Source organism: Alligator sinensis, unplaced genomic scaffold (assembly GCF_000455745.1).
Source record: "Alligator sinensis unplaced genomic scaffold, ASM45574v1 scaffold696_2, whole genome shotgun sequence".
In the NCBI taxonomy this organism is placed as follows: domain Eukaryota; kingdom Metazoa; phylum Chordata; order Crocodylia; family Alligatoridae; genus Alligator; species Alligator sinensis.
The window spans coordinates 432,164-451,305 of NW_005842855.1; positions in this window are offsets into that span (position 1 = coordinate 432,164).

Here is a 19,142-nt window from a genome sequence, read left to right on the forward strand (position 1 = left end):
TTGGTAATTTTGGAAGATAATTGAATTAGTGCAAGTAGTGATTGCACTCTCTCACCACAAAAGCTGGTTCCTAAGGCACAGTGGCAGGCAGGGTGGGGAGGCTTACCTTGCCTGGATAATAATTCTTATTTAAATAACAAGAATGTAGATCCTACAGTCTTTTTCAAAGCAAATATCTGACTGAAACAGGTATGAGAACTTTGACCACTTGAATGTTTGCAAGAATTGGCTCAGGGCACTGAATTTTCCATATTCTTCCATTTAATTTTATATTGGTCTATGATTGGGGTTTCAGGCTCAGCAGGATGGCTGTCTTTTTCAGACTTTTATGTTGCTATGTTGAGTCAAACTCTTCCTTGTGGCATTACTTCAGCAGTTATTGAATTGCAGTCCCTGGAGTAGAATGGCTAACATCCTAAAGATGTAGAAAGGATGTGGACAAGTTGGAGAGAGTCCAGTGGAAGGCAACTAAAATGGTTCAGGGGTTAAGGCATGTGACTTCTGAGGAGAGGCTGAGGTAACTGGATTTATTTAGTCTGGAGAAGAGAAGACTTAGGGGGGATTTGACAGCAGCCTTTAACTACCTGAAGTGGGGTTCCAAAGAGGATGGAGCAAGACTGTTCTCAGTGGTGGCAGATGACAGAACAAGGAGCAATGGTCTGAAGTTTCAGCAGGGAAGTTTAGGATGGATATTAGGAAAAACTTTTTCACTAGAAGGGTGGTGAAGCACTGGAATGGGTTACTTAGAGAGGTGGTGGAATCTCCATCCTTGGCGGTTTTTAAGGCCTGGTTCAACAAAGCCTTGGCTCGAATTGATCTAGTTGGGGATAGTCCTGCTTTGAGCAGGGAGTTGGACTATCACTAGATGACCTCCTGAGGTCCTTTCCAACCCTTATTTTCCATGATTCTATGTATTGTACCTCAGTGAAGAGTTTACATAGTCAAAATCTATTTGCATATGACCAGAGGCAACAATTGAAATGAACAGGATTGCACTGGTGAAAATGAGAGTAAAATGTGGCAGGCACACCTGTTGTAAAGCAGTTTTGAATCCTTTGGAATGAAGGGTGTTCTGCAGATGTTGGAACATTTCATCTATTTCCCCTGTAAGAATTAAGTGGTGGTAATCAGTTGTCCTAATGAAAACTCTTTTTACCCACAGCAGCAAAACTGTGTTCAAACAACAGTTACTCTGTTTTCTTTTTGGTTTTTGGTTTTTTTAGATGGATTGGAATGAAAGATTGGATAGAAAGGTATGCTAGTGTTACTTTATAGCGGCATGTCAAATATCTTGCAGTGAACTGCATTCCACATGCCAAACTGAACCTGCCCAGACAAGGTTAAAAAAAAAAAAAAATGTAAAAGCCTACCCTCATTGAAATGAATGGGAATCTTGCCATTAACGTTGGAAAGAACAGGATTGGGGCCATACCACTGTAGGCTTCATGCAAAACCAAATTACAGGGGGTGAAGGAGGGGGACCACCTTCATGTCCTGAATGAAGCATGTGCCCATGATTTTTGTGGTGATAAGAGTGTGTTTGTGTGAATAAACCAGTTCTTAAAGTTATTTATACAAGATGGTTCTTTGAATGCTTGTGTTTCCTTATATATGAATCGTATTTGATAGCAGAGAACTGAAAACTAGAAAGCCATTTTTTTGTTTTTCTATGCTAAAAAACATGAGTTTCCCCCTAAAACCCTTGTGATGCCTCCAGGCAAAGGTCTCTGTGAAGATCTGATTATTGAGTTGAGGTATGTGGAGTTCCAAAAAGTTGTGTTGAATATGTACAATTCTTGCAAATAGTTCTGAAAATCTGAATCTGGGATTTAAACTTGGGCCTTTTTTCCTCAGGACACCTAGAAGTTGCAAAATGACAGTCTTTACAGGAAAGAGAGAATCTTTTGCAGCTTTTTGCTAACTGCCACTCCTGAGATAATCAGAAAGGATGGCAAAACCAGAGGGAGGCATGTCCTGTTAACCTGAGCTGACAGGGTAGTTGTTTTGCTGCAATGCTGAATTGGAATGATTGAATCCAAAGAGCAGACAAATAGATTTTTATTTTCCTAAGTGGATTCTAAAAAACCCCCCCAAAACAAACAAAAAAAGCATGCTAGTGAGAAATCTACAGGACCCCTCTCCCCCTCCTTAGCTTTGGAATGATTTCAAATTAATTCAACAAGAATGGTGCAAATGACATTTTCCCCTGATCTCAGGTCAATCTTACTCTATTTCTCTCTCACCTATTTTGCAGAAAAGTGAGGACAAGCAATGCCCAGTACAGTAATTTTAATTTAAAATTATTTTAACTGTTATTTAAGGATTAATTACTGCCCCATAGTTCCCATCCTGATGGCCTCCTCAAATTTGACGTGTTCTCTGCTCTCTTTCCCCAACACCTTCCACCAATCGTGTTTTGCTGTTGCGAAGAAGCAGCCCAGTGTTTGACTACCTCCTGGACTTTTAGCAGGAAGTAGTTCTGTGGCTAAAATGGTAGGAGATGACAAAGCTGATCGCTCTGAATTCATACTCTCATCTGATAAGTTGTTATAATTGCATACAATAATGCAACACACTGGGGCTCAGTGAAAAGTGCACTAAACAGGGACTTTGGAAGTCTCATTTTAGTTCTGGTTCTGCCACTGGCTTCTTGAGTTTCCTCAAGAAAATCACTTCATCCTCACTTGTCTCAGTTTCTTCATCCCACATTAATATGGGGATAATGATGCTTATTGCATTTGTTAAGCACTTTGAGATCAGTGGACAATAACAGCTATTCCTGACTTGAACACTGGAGTGTTCAGGTTCTGGCCCATCTGAAATATGTAATTTTAAAATAAATGTATACATATGTAACCTGAATGGCAGCCCAATAGTTGCCACCCCTGCCCAATATCAGGGATGGTGTGGAGTGAGTGGGGCAGAGCTTCTGGCCAGCACCTATTTACTTTCCAGCCAGCCCCCCTGCTCCCTACAGAGCAGCCCGTGGTCCCAAGAAGGTCTAACACTCAACTGATCTAACTATTGACACTTTATTTACAAAACAAGAATAGGAAAGGTTATTTACAAGTGAACTTAAATGGCATAACCAGAATCACAACACAAACCAGAATGCATTAGTCAACCCTTGACTTAAGAACCACAGCTAAGGTAACTGGCAGCTTTCAGCCACTGCTGAAGTGCTACCACAAGGAAGCAAGGTGGTCACTCCCTGCAGCTCCCACAGGCTTCCCAATAAGCAACAGGTTAAGCTCTTCTGGTTTGCAGCAATCAAATTGTATCAAACCTCAACCCCGCAAAGAGGCTGAAGGGCGACCCTCTGTGGAAACCAAAAAGGCAAGCAACAAGCAACAGAGTAGGCTCCTATAGCAAGCAGCATGACCCAAGCACAAAGCTCAGGGACTCCATCCGATGACAATCAGCGGCAGAATAAGGGACAGGACTGAGTCCCCTCGGGAGCAGTTACTGGCAGCCGGTCAGCAGCACAGGCTGTTTGAAACCCCTGCTCCAGGGGTCGTTGCTTGAAACCCCCGCTCCAGATGACTGGCCAGGCACCCCACACACCTTACAGCTTGCCAATCCTGCTCCGAGCACTGGCTTGCGCCCCGAGCTCCCAGGGACCCTCGTCCTGACACTCTGCCACTCCTCAGGATCCCAATGCCTTGCCTGCTGCTGTCCCGCTTCCCCAGGGAAGGTGAGGGGTTTCCTCAACTCACCAGCCCAGCTCCCTGCTCCAGATAAGGATGCTGCCTGCACTCCTGGCCGCTGCCTCTTCTCCGCAGTGGAGTGGGGGGCCGACTGCCACCCCTAGCCTCCGGGACATCCATTACACTGTGATGGGGCCTTGGGGGGCACCAGCTCTCTGCCCCAAGCCCTTGCCATTGCTCCCTCTCTGCTGCAGGGCTGGACTGCCGCTGCCTTCTTCTCTCAGGGCCTTTGAGGCTCTTCAGAGGGGTCCATTACACTGTGATGGGGCCTTGGGGGGCACCAGCTCTCTGCCCCAAGCCCTTGCCATTGCTCCCTCTCTGCTGCAGGGCTGGACTGCCGCTGCCTTCTTCTCTCAGGGCCTTTGAGGCTCTTCAGAGGGGTCTCTCTGCTCCCTCCGCTGGGTCAGCCCACCCCAGCTCTTCTTAGGCCTCCTGCATCATTCCCCGGAGTCACTGTCAGCAGCCCCCATGCTAGTTCAGCTGCTGCTTTTATCCCCTCCGGCAGTCCCTCCCTGGCTTGCAAACTGGCCAACCAGGGCTCAGGGTGGCTGGCCCCCAACCCCCGCCATCCGCCATCCCCCTTCCATGCGAATGAGGGGATTGAAAACTCCTTCTTTTAATTGGCTTCTCCTTTTCCACAGGGCAGGACTCCCCTGCTCCACCCTTGGGGTCGCTCAGAGTTCACCGGCACTGTTTCTAGCCCAGGGTAAGTATCTCAAGGCAATCTGGTGAGCCCACATTGGCAGTCTGTTACACATAACTCCCCTCATATGCCACATCCAGAAACGCGTGGCCATGTGGCATGTGGTGCCGCAGACCTGTTTGTGGCGCCACCTGTCACACATTCAAGTGTTCCCTGTGCTGCAAGGTAGCAGCATGGGGTTATTTTTGAGTCCGGGAGATTCTATGGTGAAACAAAAGTGGGGTACTGCATACAGGGCAGTGCACACCGCCCAAAAATAGAGCCTGGCCAGCTGGAGCCATGCTCCAGCTTCCGGCCAGGCTCCGAGTGGCAGGATAGCCGTGGCTGCAGCTCCTCAAGGGCCCCAGAGCCCCAGGTAAGGCTGCTAAGGCCAGCACAGTTGCTGGCCTCAACCTCCCCTACCCCACCTGGGCACGTGGCACAGGCATTCCCTGGGGACAATAGAAGTGGCACGATGCCCCGATGTAAATCACCTGGGCATGTTATCTCCCTATTTAATCAGCTGTTTGTTTGCCATTTGAGTACAAGAAATGCTCATGTCCCTTTTGTTAGAAATAACTTGGATACAGCTCTGTCTAGGCACATGAGCAAAAAGTACTGAATGGGTATATATAATGCACACAGAGCTATTTAATGTTCTTCATTTACCCTTCATACTTTCTGTGCTAAACAACCAGCTAGCTTTCCACAGAATGCAAAACTTACATGCTTTCTCACCTCTCCAGCTTACAGTCATACCTGTTAATCTTTAACTTTTTTAGAAATAGGTCAAATGGTTTCCTGCTCTCAGTGGGAGTTCACCATGATTTGAATCCTGCTTTCCATTGTGGGGATGTCTATTTTTCATATTTATCCCATTGTGCATCACTGGTCACCAGAACAGCTTTTCTGAAAACAGAATGTTGAACAACTTTTGTCAGAAACTTGGGCCCTTTGTAGTTACTTTGGCAAGGAAATTTAAAACTGTTCTTGTTACAGTTGACAAGTTTAAGTTAGGTACTCTGCATTCTGAAAGCACAGCTAGAAAAATACCCCAGTCTTTAAGACTGTTCCCAGACCGACAAGTGTCTGTGTTGGAGGTAGACAGGTTGTATAACCAGACAATTGGCCTGAATCCAAACCTGCACTAATATAGGATCAGGCCTTATGTGAAACCTATCAGTTTCCTATGATTACTTCATAGCATCTACAAGGGATGAATGATAAAGGTTTAGAAGCACAGAAAATGAGGCTGTAAGGGACCACAAGAGGTCATCTGATGCAGTGGTTCTCAACTTTTTTTTGTATCAGGACCCATTTGTAAACCTTGATGGCCAGTCTCGACCCAGTGCCTCTTACTCCTGACCTGCTGCCCCCAAGCCCCAGACCCACAGTGTGTGTGGTAGGGAATGGGTTTGTGTTGGGACATAAGGAGCCCAAGGATCCCCTCGCAGGCTGGAACTGTGCCTGCAAGGAAAAAGCCATGGTTTCCCATGTTTTTCTCCTTTAAAGGAGAATCCAGTTTTTAAAGTTGGTTGATCCATTTTTTTAATTTGTTTGCAACCCTTTCATATATTCTTGGACCCACTTTTCAGTCATGACCCATGGGTTGGCAAATGCTGATCTAATGATCCATACCCCTGCTCAAAGGAGGATCAACTCTGTCTAAACTGTTCATGACAGATGGTGTGTAACCTATCCATGAAAACTTTCAATCAACACCCATGTTGACATTTTTAAAGAATCAGGTCTGTGCTTTTGTTGTGTGCTTGTACAGTGCCCAGTCTAATGGGCTGATCCATGAATTGGGTTCCAAGGTACAGTTGCAATACAAGTAATATAGAATAACTTATTAGTTTATGAGTATTTATGTTGTTGTTTTCTTGATGGTAACACAAAGTTATTTAATGTGTGTGTATTTGTGTGTAGTGTAACTTGGGGTGGGTGAACAGGGCAGTGGCCCTGGGTGCCTGCTTAAAGGGGCATCAGAATCACCCCCTGCTTCCACGGAGTCAGTGCCCCAGCAGCAGAAGCAGCGCTGCAACATTGCTATTGCAGCAACCAATGCTTGGACGCCATGCTGCAGCTGTAGGAGCAACAACTGGAACAGAAAGACCATGCTGTGGTGTGGCAGCAGCAGCATCTACCCCCACCAGACACTGTTTTTGAGTCCCTGGTGTAGGTAAAATTCTTGAGCACCCCCAGCAGCAATCAGAACCCCTGTCCCTCTGGTGCTCAACAGCACTTCCCTTTTCCCCCACCCACAATTGTCTTGCAGGGTTTGCTCAGGGCACAAATTCTTTGTGTGTGTATGTGTGTGTGCGCGCGTGCAAGAGAGAGAGAGAAGGCACTGCAAACCCTGGATTTCTGAAATCCTTGATCTTAGTGCCACAATCTACTGGGTGATGAATAGATGGAAGGAGCTGATGTGTACATAACAGCCATTGAGCAGCTGGAAAAGTAGTTGACAAGTTTGCCACAATTTTTATCTATAGCATATGGGTTATTTTGCAGTTTGTGGAGACAGGTCTAGCAACAAATAATTTTTCTTTTGGCTGGGTAAAACTTCACTAATCAGTCAATTCTACATTATCTTTCTCTAAGGCAAGAATTTTTAAATTAATCCTTAGAATACTGGGGTATACAACATCAGAACTAGCTGATTGCCTGAGTGAGACAAAAAACCTTCCAGTGTCTTTGAAATGAGCTTGGAACTGGGAGATATGAGTTCAAGTCCATACTCTGCCTCAGATATTGGGTAAACTTGGACAAATCACTTTTATGGCCATATTTTTAAAGGTGTTTTGGTGCTTAAAGCACTCAGGCAGGGTTAAGTGCCTAAGATCCACTGACTGATACAAGTGTAACATATTAGGTGGTTTTGAAAATCCTGCTGGGCACCAGTCTGAATCTTCAGGTTCTTTGTGCATTTGGCCTTAGTCTTTCTGTGCCTGAGTTTCCCACCTATGTGTGCATGTGTGTCTGCATTGTTCTTGTAGTGTCTTCCTGTGTCACCAGGGTGTTGTCACCTGATTTTATATACTACTCTATGCTGTCCTTTCACAGCATCTGATGAAGTGAAGTCAAGTTCACAAAAGCTTGCGCTCTCTTCCCAGGTAAAAGGTACCTGAACCCACCTTCTGCTTTGAGTAGGGTCAAGGGAAAAGGGCCTTGATGCACGTGCAAGTGATTTATCTAAATGTGGATTCAACTGCATCTGATTTAGATACATCCCCTATCTACGACAGGCTCAAAGCAGAACAAAAGTTCTGGGGACACACATTTCTGGGCATCTGACCTTACAGCTGCTAAGGGACGAAGAGGTGGAATGGGATCAGGTGTTTTGGAGTTGAGGCTTTGGAATGGATGATTAGGTTCTGGAGCATGGTTTTGGAATAAATCCCAGTGCCAGTAGGTTCAGAACACACCCATCCATTGAAATTGCAATGGGGGTGATTAAAAAACTAGTTCTGGGTTGTTGTTTTTTCATTGCACATAATATGCCTGAATTTAAAACAAGGCCTTTGTGAACTGGAATGTCTGTCACTTTCACAACAACAAAGATGGTTTATCCATTATTCTTGTCCCTTCTGCAGTGGTACATTCAGGTGGGCAGTGGCTTATCTCTCTTTGCATTATTAAGCAGCAAACTAGCCCAAGAAGGAAAGATGCAATTTAGAGAGTCTCCCGACGGTTATAGTTGCTATGAGAAACCTCCTGAGGTATCTATATCTGAAGGATGTTTGTTTTTATTTTGGAGAGTAAATTGTAGTGCAATGAGAAAACAGATAGCAGGCAAACATTAAATTTTAGGAAACCATTTAACCATATGGAATCAATGCTTTCTCGTGGTTTCTCTTAGATAACAATATTCTCATATTCATGCTGCAGGAGTTTCTCTCCAGTCTGTGGCCTGATACAGCCTAGCCCTGCTTAACATGTGAGATTGTAGCCTGTTGCAATACAGCTGTAATTACTTAAAACTATGCAAACATATATTAAATCATATCTGAAGTAAAATTGTGGGTGCAATATTGTAATCCTGTCACTGAAAAAATCAGATATTGCCTCCATCCAGGACATGATGTTGAAACAGGGTATAAACCAGATGTAACAATTGTATCTATATCAAAGAATATCAGTACAAACTGTTGGAGCTTTAACCCTGTTTCACACAGAGTCAAAATTAGGGTGATCTAGCACTTCTATGGCTATAGGATCATGCTGATGAAACAGGTGCAGTATATATTCCTGAGCTGCAGCTTTCCCCTCCCCCTTTTTAAAATGTACAGTTAAAGTATACATTTGTCCATATCTACAGATGCACAAATGGTCTCTGTTGATGTCACGAGACATTTCCCGTGTTCTGTTATATGTCACTTACATAACATAATGTGTCTTAGCTTCATGCTTTAGCTTAATGCAGCACTGGTCAGGAAAGATGACCTTCACTACTGAAGAACTGTCTATGTCTCTGTCTATTTTGTTGTTTTGTCCTAAAAGTAGAGTGATTTTATGTCCTAGTTTGGCAGGAACAGTCCTGGGTTTTGTAGGCCAGTCCCAGCCAGTTGGTGAAAATCAAAATAAGGATGCAGAGGCAGAGCAGTAGGAGCTATGAAATAGGAAGCCCTAGCAGACAGTAGAATTGCCCTAAAATAGGTTAGCTTGATTAGTGGAATGAGCATTGTTACTTTAGAGGTGATTGTTAACACCTGTGAAGTAAAGAACAATGGGTCATTAACAGGTCATTGACTCCCTGCAGCCTGCAAGGTGGGGTGGAGGGGCTATAGTGTCCTATATTCCACATTGTCCCATATGGTCACCCTACCTAAAAGTAAATCAGATTTTTTCTTATGTACAGAAACTTTTAGGGCTTCAGTATCATTGTAGATTATTAATGTATGTTGCTTCTAGTCATTTCAGTTAAAATTTGCTATGTAGAGAGCTATCAAAAACCTTATACACTATTTATCCCCTTAAAATAGACCTTGAGAGAGACTCATGGGGTTTTTATGGTCGGTCTGTCCAGAGGAAATTTTACCATTCTTGTGTTACGTATAAGGAGGGGATCCTTGACCCCAACCTCTCCAAAGGTGTGAATACAACAGAATAAGGACAATCTATTTGTTTCTTTACCAGTAAAGTAACTTACTTTGCTGGTGAGGGTTTTTTCCTTCTTTTTTCTAGATTGATATAAGGAAATGCGATAGGGCAGTGGTTTCCAATCTATGGGACAGGTACCACCAATGGTATTCAGACAACCTGTCAGTGGTACATGTTAACAGATTTATTATAATTTATATGACAAAAATTTGCTGGTGGTACTTAAGGTTGCACTTTAAATTGGTGATGCACAATCTGTCAGGGTTTGGGAACCACTGCTATAGGGCATGGATGTTTTAAATAGTTCTATTTTATAGTTACCTACCTGTAATTTAAATGTACTTTTATACAACTTTGTCTGTAAGTATGGCTACCACTAACACCCAAAGCAGTTTAGCAAAGGACATTCAGGAAAAAATCAGCCCTCTGATTTACCTTGTTGTACAAATATTGAAATAGTGGTTTGTTTCTTGAGTTCATTAAGTGCACACCACATGTAATTCTTTTAATTAAATCCATGTGGTAAGGGAGCAGGAGGTGACATTTCTATGATACCTCTTGGCCTGCTTAAGGTGTTCCAGTGTGTTTAGGAGAGATTAGATTTTAGTCCTGGGATACAAGCCTACAAGGTCTACTGAAGACCTGAGGAAGGCCAGGTAGTACCTGATAACTTCTCTAATTTCTCTCTCAGCTGTAGGGTTGGTCCAATTAAATTATATCACCAGAAAAGCCTTGCCTGTCATACATTTCCCTGCCCATCACAGCTACAACAGCAGTTTAATCTCAAGTACTTAACTGTAATGCACAATTTTTTGTAGGTTCTTTCATGATTTAACCTTGCTATTGTTAGCATAGTACCAACTGCTGAGATTTGTTACTTGGTATGGGATAAAGGTATAAATGGGAAGCATTCCTCTTAATGAATTAACAAGTCAGATATCTGTGTGATTTTTTTTAAATGTGGTTTCTAAAAGTTTCAGCTGAAGGTAGGCTTTAAAGAAAGGTGGTTGTTTCCAAACCAAAATTTTCTGGATTAGTTGGGGGAGATTAGATTTTAATCCCTGGATCTAAGTAAGGCCGTAAGCAAATTTGCCCAATGAAGCAGCTCGGCTGTGCTGGGATGCGTCCTGGGACAGCAGATCTGCTTCTTTGGGCAAAACAGCCACCCATTGTCTCACAGGGTCAGGTTCCTGCCACTCCAGAACCTTCAGAGGCCTGATCCTACAGGACAACACTTGGGTTGTGCCTCTGCAAGCGGGGAAACCTGGGCTTCCCCTCTTACAGAGGTGCACCTAGGGATTCCAATTTCGGGCACACCTCTGCAAACAGGGAAACTTACAGGGGAATTCCCAGGATCCATAAGATCGGGCCCCTGAAGCTCCTTTTACCTTAAAAAAAAAAAAAAAAAAATAGATGCATGTAAAAAAAATAGTGGCACAAATTTACACAGGAAGCCCTCACTATCTGCAGGTTCGGGATTCGCAGTTTCAAATATTTGCAAATGTTGAACCCGCATTTTAAATACACTTTATACACTTACAGAAGCTTCTCTGCAGCTTTATGCTTGCTGCTGCCAGGCTCCCACCACTGCTGTCGCACTCCTGCCGTCACCACTGGGACCATGTACCCCCTCCCCCAGCCACTGGGGGCACTGTGTTCATGAATTTGCAGATTTCGCCATTCACAGGGGATGTGAGACTGTATCCCTCATGAATGACAAGGGTCACCTGTATTACCTGTGGATGTGGCCACACATTTGGGTATCTGTGGTGTGACAAAGGGTGTGGGTGTCTTTGCTTTTACTTTGTGCTGCCATACAAAATTTTATAATTTATATAAATTTATGCAGCCTGAGATTGTCCTCAGAGTTTTGGTGGAGTCAAAATCTGGAAAAGTTTGTTTTTCTAGCTTGATTGTGGCTAAAATTTAAATAGACAAAGTTGACAGAAATCCACTGAGAATCCTGTCTCTTGTGACGTGTTCTGGTTTGAGGATGGAACTAGTCTGGAATTTTGGTGCTGTCTGTTTTAAATGTTAACCTATATTAAGTCCTGAAGTCAAGCTCAGCCTAGATCAGTTCCAAACCCCACCGCTTTGTAGCAGAAAGCCCCTTTTCCTCTTGGCTGCATTTGCTCTCCCTTCTTTAGATATGTTTCTCTGCTTCTACCTTTTCTTCCTTCTTCTTTCTTTCAGTGTAAGATAAGGAATTGTGTTTTAAAGTTTGTATGGGTGTATTTTGTATCTCCCCTTGTATTTTGGTATTTTTATCTATTTGTGTGCGATGGCATTACTTTTATAGCTTATGTTTTATACTCCTCACCTTTCAACTAAATGTGTTTAGTTTCAGAAGTAAGTTATACATTGTAACAATGTTAACAAGGGCAGGAATCAAGCTGCTGCTTCCCTGTATCAGGCGGGCCCCTGAAAGAGCGAGTGAATCGGTGATTGAATGCATAACACAGTAGGAGGTGGCAATTAACACCTAGGAAAACCGCAGATCAACCAACGGAAGAAATCAATAGAAGACAATGTAGCAACCGGGAAATCTCTAAATGTCATTGTTCAAGGGCTAGAAACCCATTGTTCAAGGTCTGAGTTAATCAACACCGGGGACTAACTTTTGGGCTGAATATCTCCAGATGGACCGCTCCCAGAGCCCTATTCAAAATTCATCAACGGACTCCCAGACCTGTGTACATGCGGACAACCTCTGAGGCTGACAGATGCCATCCAGTAGCCACCGAGGGGAAGTCCCACAAGGGTCAACGACCCCTGGATTGGGCAAACCTGAAAACTGGGGAGTCACCAAAGTCTGCCAAGGACAGATAAAAAAGCAGTGAAAAGTGACCCTCAGTGGCGCCCTCTTGATCTCCAACTTGACCAGCACCTGACCTGTCCAGCCAGAAGGACCAGCCAGCGACCCCCTTCTGGAAGATGATACCACGCTGAAAGAAGCCTTGATGGCAGACTCCAGCACCCGTGGGGTAGGTATACCTGACTCTTGTAGCTCGCTAGTGTGTGTGTGTGTGGGGGGGGGAGACCAGCCCCAAGGTTTCATTACAGTGTTTCAACCTGCCTAATAAACCAGAATTTTAAGGATCCCGAGTTGGACATTTGTAGCCAACAACTTGAGCCCATCTCTGGTACTAATTAAATTCCCCTGTAATATCCTAGAATATGTTCTGCCCTTCAGACAAGGACAAGATTAACTGAAGCAGAGTCTCTCCTTAGGGTATCCATCCCAAATTGAACCCTTGGCTTACTGGGTAACTTCATCCCACAATTTACTGAGCCCAAGCTGGGGCAGTACCCACCTACTAACAGCCCACTTAGGCGGCCCCAAGGTGGGGCACTGCCACCATGGAAGGAAGGACCGGGGTTCCCCACAGCTTGGGGGCTGCTTGCCCCGCTGGCAGCTCACCCCCTGGCTGTGGGAGATAAAGGCTGGCTCTGTGAAAAAAAAGGATCGGGTCCTTCACTGCTTCTATCTTCAGCCCGCCTCTCCTGCAGTGGGAGGGGTGAGCTGTCAAATGGCTGCAATATTACAAATAATTATCTTGTAAAGTAAACCACATGCCGATGTGGTTTAGTTTGCAACCTAACAAACTGATTTAAATTGTAAAAAACCACTGCACGTGTACACCGTGATGCTAGTAAACCACAAAAACGGCCAATTTTTGTCACGTGTGCAAGTGCCCCAGTGTGTTTCTATACCAGATAGTGTTCTCTCGAGCCAAAATAAGGAATACATTTCATGCAGTAGCACGAAGGCACCAATGCAGCCTTCATGGAGGACTGCAGCACCAACAGCCTTGAGATATGAAGTGGCTATGAGCAATACTGGTTAAAAATATTTATTTCTTCTGTAGAAAAGTTAAATTTCTCTTGAAAACAGTATGTGCTCAGTATCTGGCAACCAAAGACTCACAATTTTTTAGTTTTTAGGTTCTTAGTTTTCTTGGGGGGGCAGGAATATTGATTCAAGTAAGATACTGTTTGTAAACAAAATAATTTAGCCAAGGAGCTTTCAACAAAATAAAGCTTTGCTGGGAAATTCAGTCAGGCCTAGAGAGGCCTTTATCCAGGCTTGCTAGTGTTCAGTTTGGGAAAGGGGAAGGAGAGGTTCTCTAGTTTGTAATTCAGTCCCTTACTAACCTGGAGTTACAGTACGCCCTGGTGATATATGTTTTTGGAATTCTACTTACCACTAATTCATATAACTACAAGGTTATTTGCATTATAGGATTACTTATCATTGCTATAACTAGTGGGGAAAAAAGAAGGGATTTCCTGCATGAAAATGCTTAGTTAACATTTTACTTCCCATCCCCTACTGAAACATAATATTTCAATGAAAAAAAAAAATTGCGTCAACCTTGAAAACAACAGCTTACTCCAATTATTACTTCCTTCGTTTCATATGTTACATATGATTTAAAAAAAAAAAAACATTTTAGGAACACATTGCATTTACCACATAGATACCCTATAATCACTCTGTTATATGATTAACCTTCCAGCTTTGAATTCAGTAATAATTACGGGGATCAAAGTCATGGTATTAAAAAAGTGTAGCTGGCTGTTCTTTTGTTTAGTTGATGGCTATGCATGCATCAGGATCATGGAGGAGGGTGGTACATCTGGAATGAGAAGTTGAAAAATTAAAATATTAATGTTTACTTTGTTCACTGAAAAGGGTTCTTTTTGTTGTTTTTGATTAAAGGGTTAAACACCACAGGTGGCAACATTTTAGAACTCCTTTGAAAAGGGGAACACTAAAAGAGAAAATTAAAACAATGTGGCTTTATATTTTATAAATAAATAGTTTATTCTATACAGCCAGGCAAAAAGAAACCTGAAAGTTACCCATGTTCCTCTGATGAACAGGTTTCTAGTAACTGACAGTGGACTCTGCAAAGCTGAATGCAAACATAGTGCAACTATTGGCACTTGTTTTGCATAGAAATAGTAACTTCATTTTTGTTTGCTTCCTGATGTGTTAGCTCTGTGGTTGTAAGTTGATAGATGGCAACAGGGCTACTTCCTGAATTCTCTAAATAAAACATGTTCTGTTTACTTGCCTTTAAAGAAAGGAACTTTTGTATTTTCCGCTTTAGAAACTTTTATATTTGGCTCTGAATGAACAACTACAGTTGTTAAACTAGAAAAATATTTTAGAGTATTTTAACATACTGTAAGGAAGAACATCCTCACTTGAAGGGTTTAGAATACTTGTCAGAAGTTTATTTGCATAGCAATTACATTATGCCATGGCTAGAATAACTTCCTTGTTTTGTCTAAACCTCTCTACCCTAAATGTTCAGCTTATAGTTGACAGCATTTCTCATTATTTCTGGGTTTGCCTCTTTCAGAAAATTACTACAGTAAAACATCAAGTGTCCAAATCCCAAAACAAACATACTTATTTTCATGTTTAAATGTAGATATTGAAAACAGCAACTCAACCTCAGAATGGAGACAGCAGATGAGCACAGATAGTAACAACGTAAGTTTACCCATACCCCTCAATCCTGAGGGAGAAAGCTCACTTCTGGGTGAAGAGGGCTATTCATCCTCCATTCATGACTTTGGTCAGTTCAGATTAAATACAACAGGATTATCATCAATTAGGGTAGTTGTCAGAGATGAACTGGAACCACCAAACTTGATTAAATTAGGTGATTGAATTGGGACCACGGTTAGAAGATCCTGACTCTGCTACAGGCCAGTTGAATGTCCTTGGGAAAGTTATGTCACTAGCCTGTACCTCAGTTTACCCAGCTGTAAAGTAGTGATAGTACTTCTGATGGGAAGAGTTGGAGTTATTTGAATTATTTCAGCCATGATTTCCTGGGGCTACCAAAAACCCTGTATATAAACTAACAAAGGTTTTGTATCCTATGTCCAACTCTTCTTCCCCTTCTTCTAACCTTAATTAATTCCAAATAAGGATATTTATGTTATATGCTTCACTGAATGCTTAATGGAATATATTTATCACAATCAGATTTATAATTTTGCATATGTTCTTCTTTTCAAGGAATTAATTTTACTTGATTTATAATCTTCTGTATTACATCAACACTAAGGTTGTGATATTGAAAGATCAACTCCAAAGAGGAAAAAAGTGGGGAAGGGGGAAATTCACCCATGAATATATTTATAATTATCCAAATACTCAATTATAATTGCTCAATTACCTCCTGCCCATGGCAGGAGAAAGGAATTGATGATTTTACAGGTCCTTTCAGGTCCTTCTTTCTATGGTTCTATGATTCTATAAAATGTATAAATCAAGAACAATTGTACAATTGCATGCTGGTGTCAGCGATAGGTACAATTTGAGTTCAGGTGTTGTTGGAAATGTCTCTCTCTCTGATGTCCTTCCCATTTTTCCTTTGTAAGTGGAAATCAATACCCTCTAATTCCACTAAAATGAACACCAGTGCTGCTTATTGTAAAAGGCTATTATTGGCCTGGTCTGCTGTCACTTGAATTTATACTTTAAATAAGAGATGTACTGTGTGTACGTCTAGGAATCAAGTCCTTTCACTAATTTACAAATCCATGAAATGCTGTAAATCTGTCAGGCACTTTTTCAGTTTATTCAGGACAGAAATTAAGCTCAAGTACCTTCTCAAAACATCTTTCCAAGATTGGGTTGTGAAGGAATTAGCACGTGAATATATTGGTATATTTTCATGCTGCCAAAGTTAAAAATACATTTTTATACTTCATGATATATTTTTTTGCAACTGAGCTGGATGTATACATTCTGTACTTGGATACTTTTTTTGGCACTAAAGTGAATAAACACCTGTTTTCCATGCCTAAATCCTTATTTGATCACCCAAACCCAGGATTTGGAGATCATGGTAAAGCTTGACCCTAGTGCAACAGAACACTCATATTACCATTTTTTATAGGATTTATATTAAATTTCCCTGTAAATGTCATTTATAACTACTAATATGAAAATAAGTATGTGGATATGAAATTTGATTAAGAAAAGACTCCTTGACTGTATGTAAAATAATGTGTGCACCGAAGCATGGCTTGTTAGCAGTGACAGGTTTTGAATCTGGGCACAATTTATTCTTATGTTTGGATCAAAGGATTAGTAAAGATAACCATTGGAAAATCTGACTCAGCAACCCACTTTCACCTTGAGGCTAATTGGCTGGCTAACAAACAGTATAAAACTGCTCCCTTACTCATGTGTTATCAAAAAAATTTGTATAAAACTTTAATTCTAGATAAATTAGGCAACATTCAACCACCATCTCAGACCATGCTTTGCTTTTCTTGATAGACTTATTATCTCTCACAATTCTATTTTTGCAGCTCTTCATAAAATTCTCATTCAAGATGAGAAATTACCATTTTTTTTAACATGCAGATTTAATACTTTTTCATAGATTGTAAGGCCAGAAGGGACCTCAGAAAATCATCAGGTCCAGCTTCCTGCACCTGTCTAGTCTTTTCTTGAGGATTTCCAGGGTAGGTGATTGCACCATTTCTGGAGGGAGCTTATTCCACAGTCTGGACACTCTGACTGTGAAGAAGTTTTTCCTTATGTTAAGCCTGAATCGATCTTCCAGGAGTTTGTGGCCATTATTCATGGTTTTCCCCTTGGCTGCCCTGGGGAACAGTTGCTCACCAATACCTTGAGTAAGCTGCTACCAGGTCCCCCCTCAGCTGCCTTTTCCTCAGGCTGAAGAGTCCCAAATCCCTCAGCCTTTCCTGATATGGTTTGCCTTTTATGACTCTGATCATACAGGTGGCTCTTCTTTGGACTCTCTCAAGCTTGGTCACATCCTTGTTAAAAGTGTGGTGCCCAGATCTGGATGCTGTACTCCAGCTATGCTCTCACCAGTGCTTGTTGGAAGGGTGATATTAGCAGTCTTTAAGACAGAACATTTCTATCCACAACCTGGCACTGAGAATGCGGACTTCTAGATCACTGTTCCCAGACAGTCCTAGGACTGAAAGACTAACACATTTTTAGAAGGAATGTGTGTGTGCATGCACGCGTGCATCCGTGTGTGCTTAAGTACTTTGCTGGATTTGGGCCTTCAATCTTGATTTGTTTTCTTTTATTGCCATATTTTACAAACATTGCTTTTTGCTACTGAAATCACTAGCTGTGGACACCAATGCTAAAGAACTGGATAGACACTGCCAGTTCATTTCAGGTCAGGTATGTCAATAAACAGCTGTGAGATGGTCACAACTTTCAGCTACTACCACCAACCAGTACTAAATTTGATCAGGTGGCCAAAAAAAGAGAGATACAATGTTTGCACTTAATATTTTGTTGAAAAAGAGGCAATGCAGTTGGTGTTCAGCAAGTCTAGGAGCCACTTTTATCATCTCTGCCTTGACTTTAGCCCATTAAGCACATCTTTAGCATTCTTAAAAGAAATCTTAGGTGGCTCTCATTTTGTATTCTTAAGATGCTGGAATGGCATATGTATGAATATTCTGAAACTACAGTTTGCTTTCTGACAAGGACATTTTAGCTCAGAATCAGGACTGGATTAACACATAGGGCCTTAGGCATGAGCCTAGTTTGCCTAAGTGAAAAAGGAGCCCAGTTGTGCTTATTTTACATATCATAATTACTGAATGAAAAAAGTAATATAAATATACAGTATTAAGTAGGGCCCCATGAGTTTGTTTGCCTAGGGCCCATTAAAGGGTTAATCCAGCTCTGCCCAGAATTAATATTAGTTGCTGTTAGGTCAGATTCTGAAGATATTATTCAGGAAAGCTTTTCATTAAGTGAAGGAATTTGAGGATTCTGTCTGCACTTGTTACATTAGTTACCAAGTTAGATTTCTTCTCAGTTACAGGTGAAGAACATGGTATAAATTCAATGTACTACAGAGAGGCTTGAAGTGCATTATAGTACTTTTGCTGCTGAGTCCCTAGTTTAAATTGATTTTGCACCTACTTTCATAAAATGTGCAAATCTGCCATAGAAATTCTTCATCCATTTGCAATATAGGGGCAGGGGTAAGTCTCATTTAGGAAGTACATATGGTGGCAATATTACCTATTCTATTCCTTTGTGAGTAGTTTCTATATTGCTTTTCACCATCTAATTATTATATCTTTGTCAACTGTCTTTGTAGGTCTTAGAGAACCTTCTCATCTTTAAATCTTCCTATGCAGCAGAGTAATTTCCCAAGTGAATTCCACCTACTTCTGAAGCAACTTTTCTATGATTTTGCCCAAATGTGTCAGCTCTCATTTCTTCCTGCTGCTCCTCTTTTCCCTACAGGGATTCCTTTTCCCATTCTTCATCTTTGTCTTTTCTATCACTTTATTCCTCGTTCCAGAATATTTCTGCTGATCATCAGTTACCGATTTCTCTCCTTCAAATCTTGCTTCTTGTGAATGTCCAACCTTTCTCCTTGTCCTTGTCAATAATTTCCATAGTCTCTTCCTCCTTAAGTGGCTTGACGCTGCCACAGGTGAACCCCTGTGATGAAGCAGATAGCACTTTGCATTAAGTAAAATTTTAGTTCATCTTCTTTGCCACGTACCTTTCACACTATCATGGGACAGGCTCCTACAGGATGGCCATGATCTCCCCATGGCCCCCTTACCGTGCCAAGTTGCCCCAGTGGGCACCCTCGATTCTC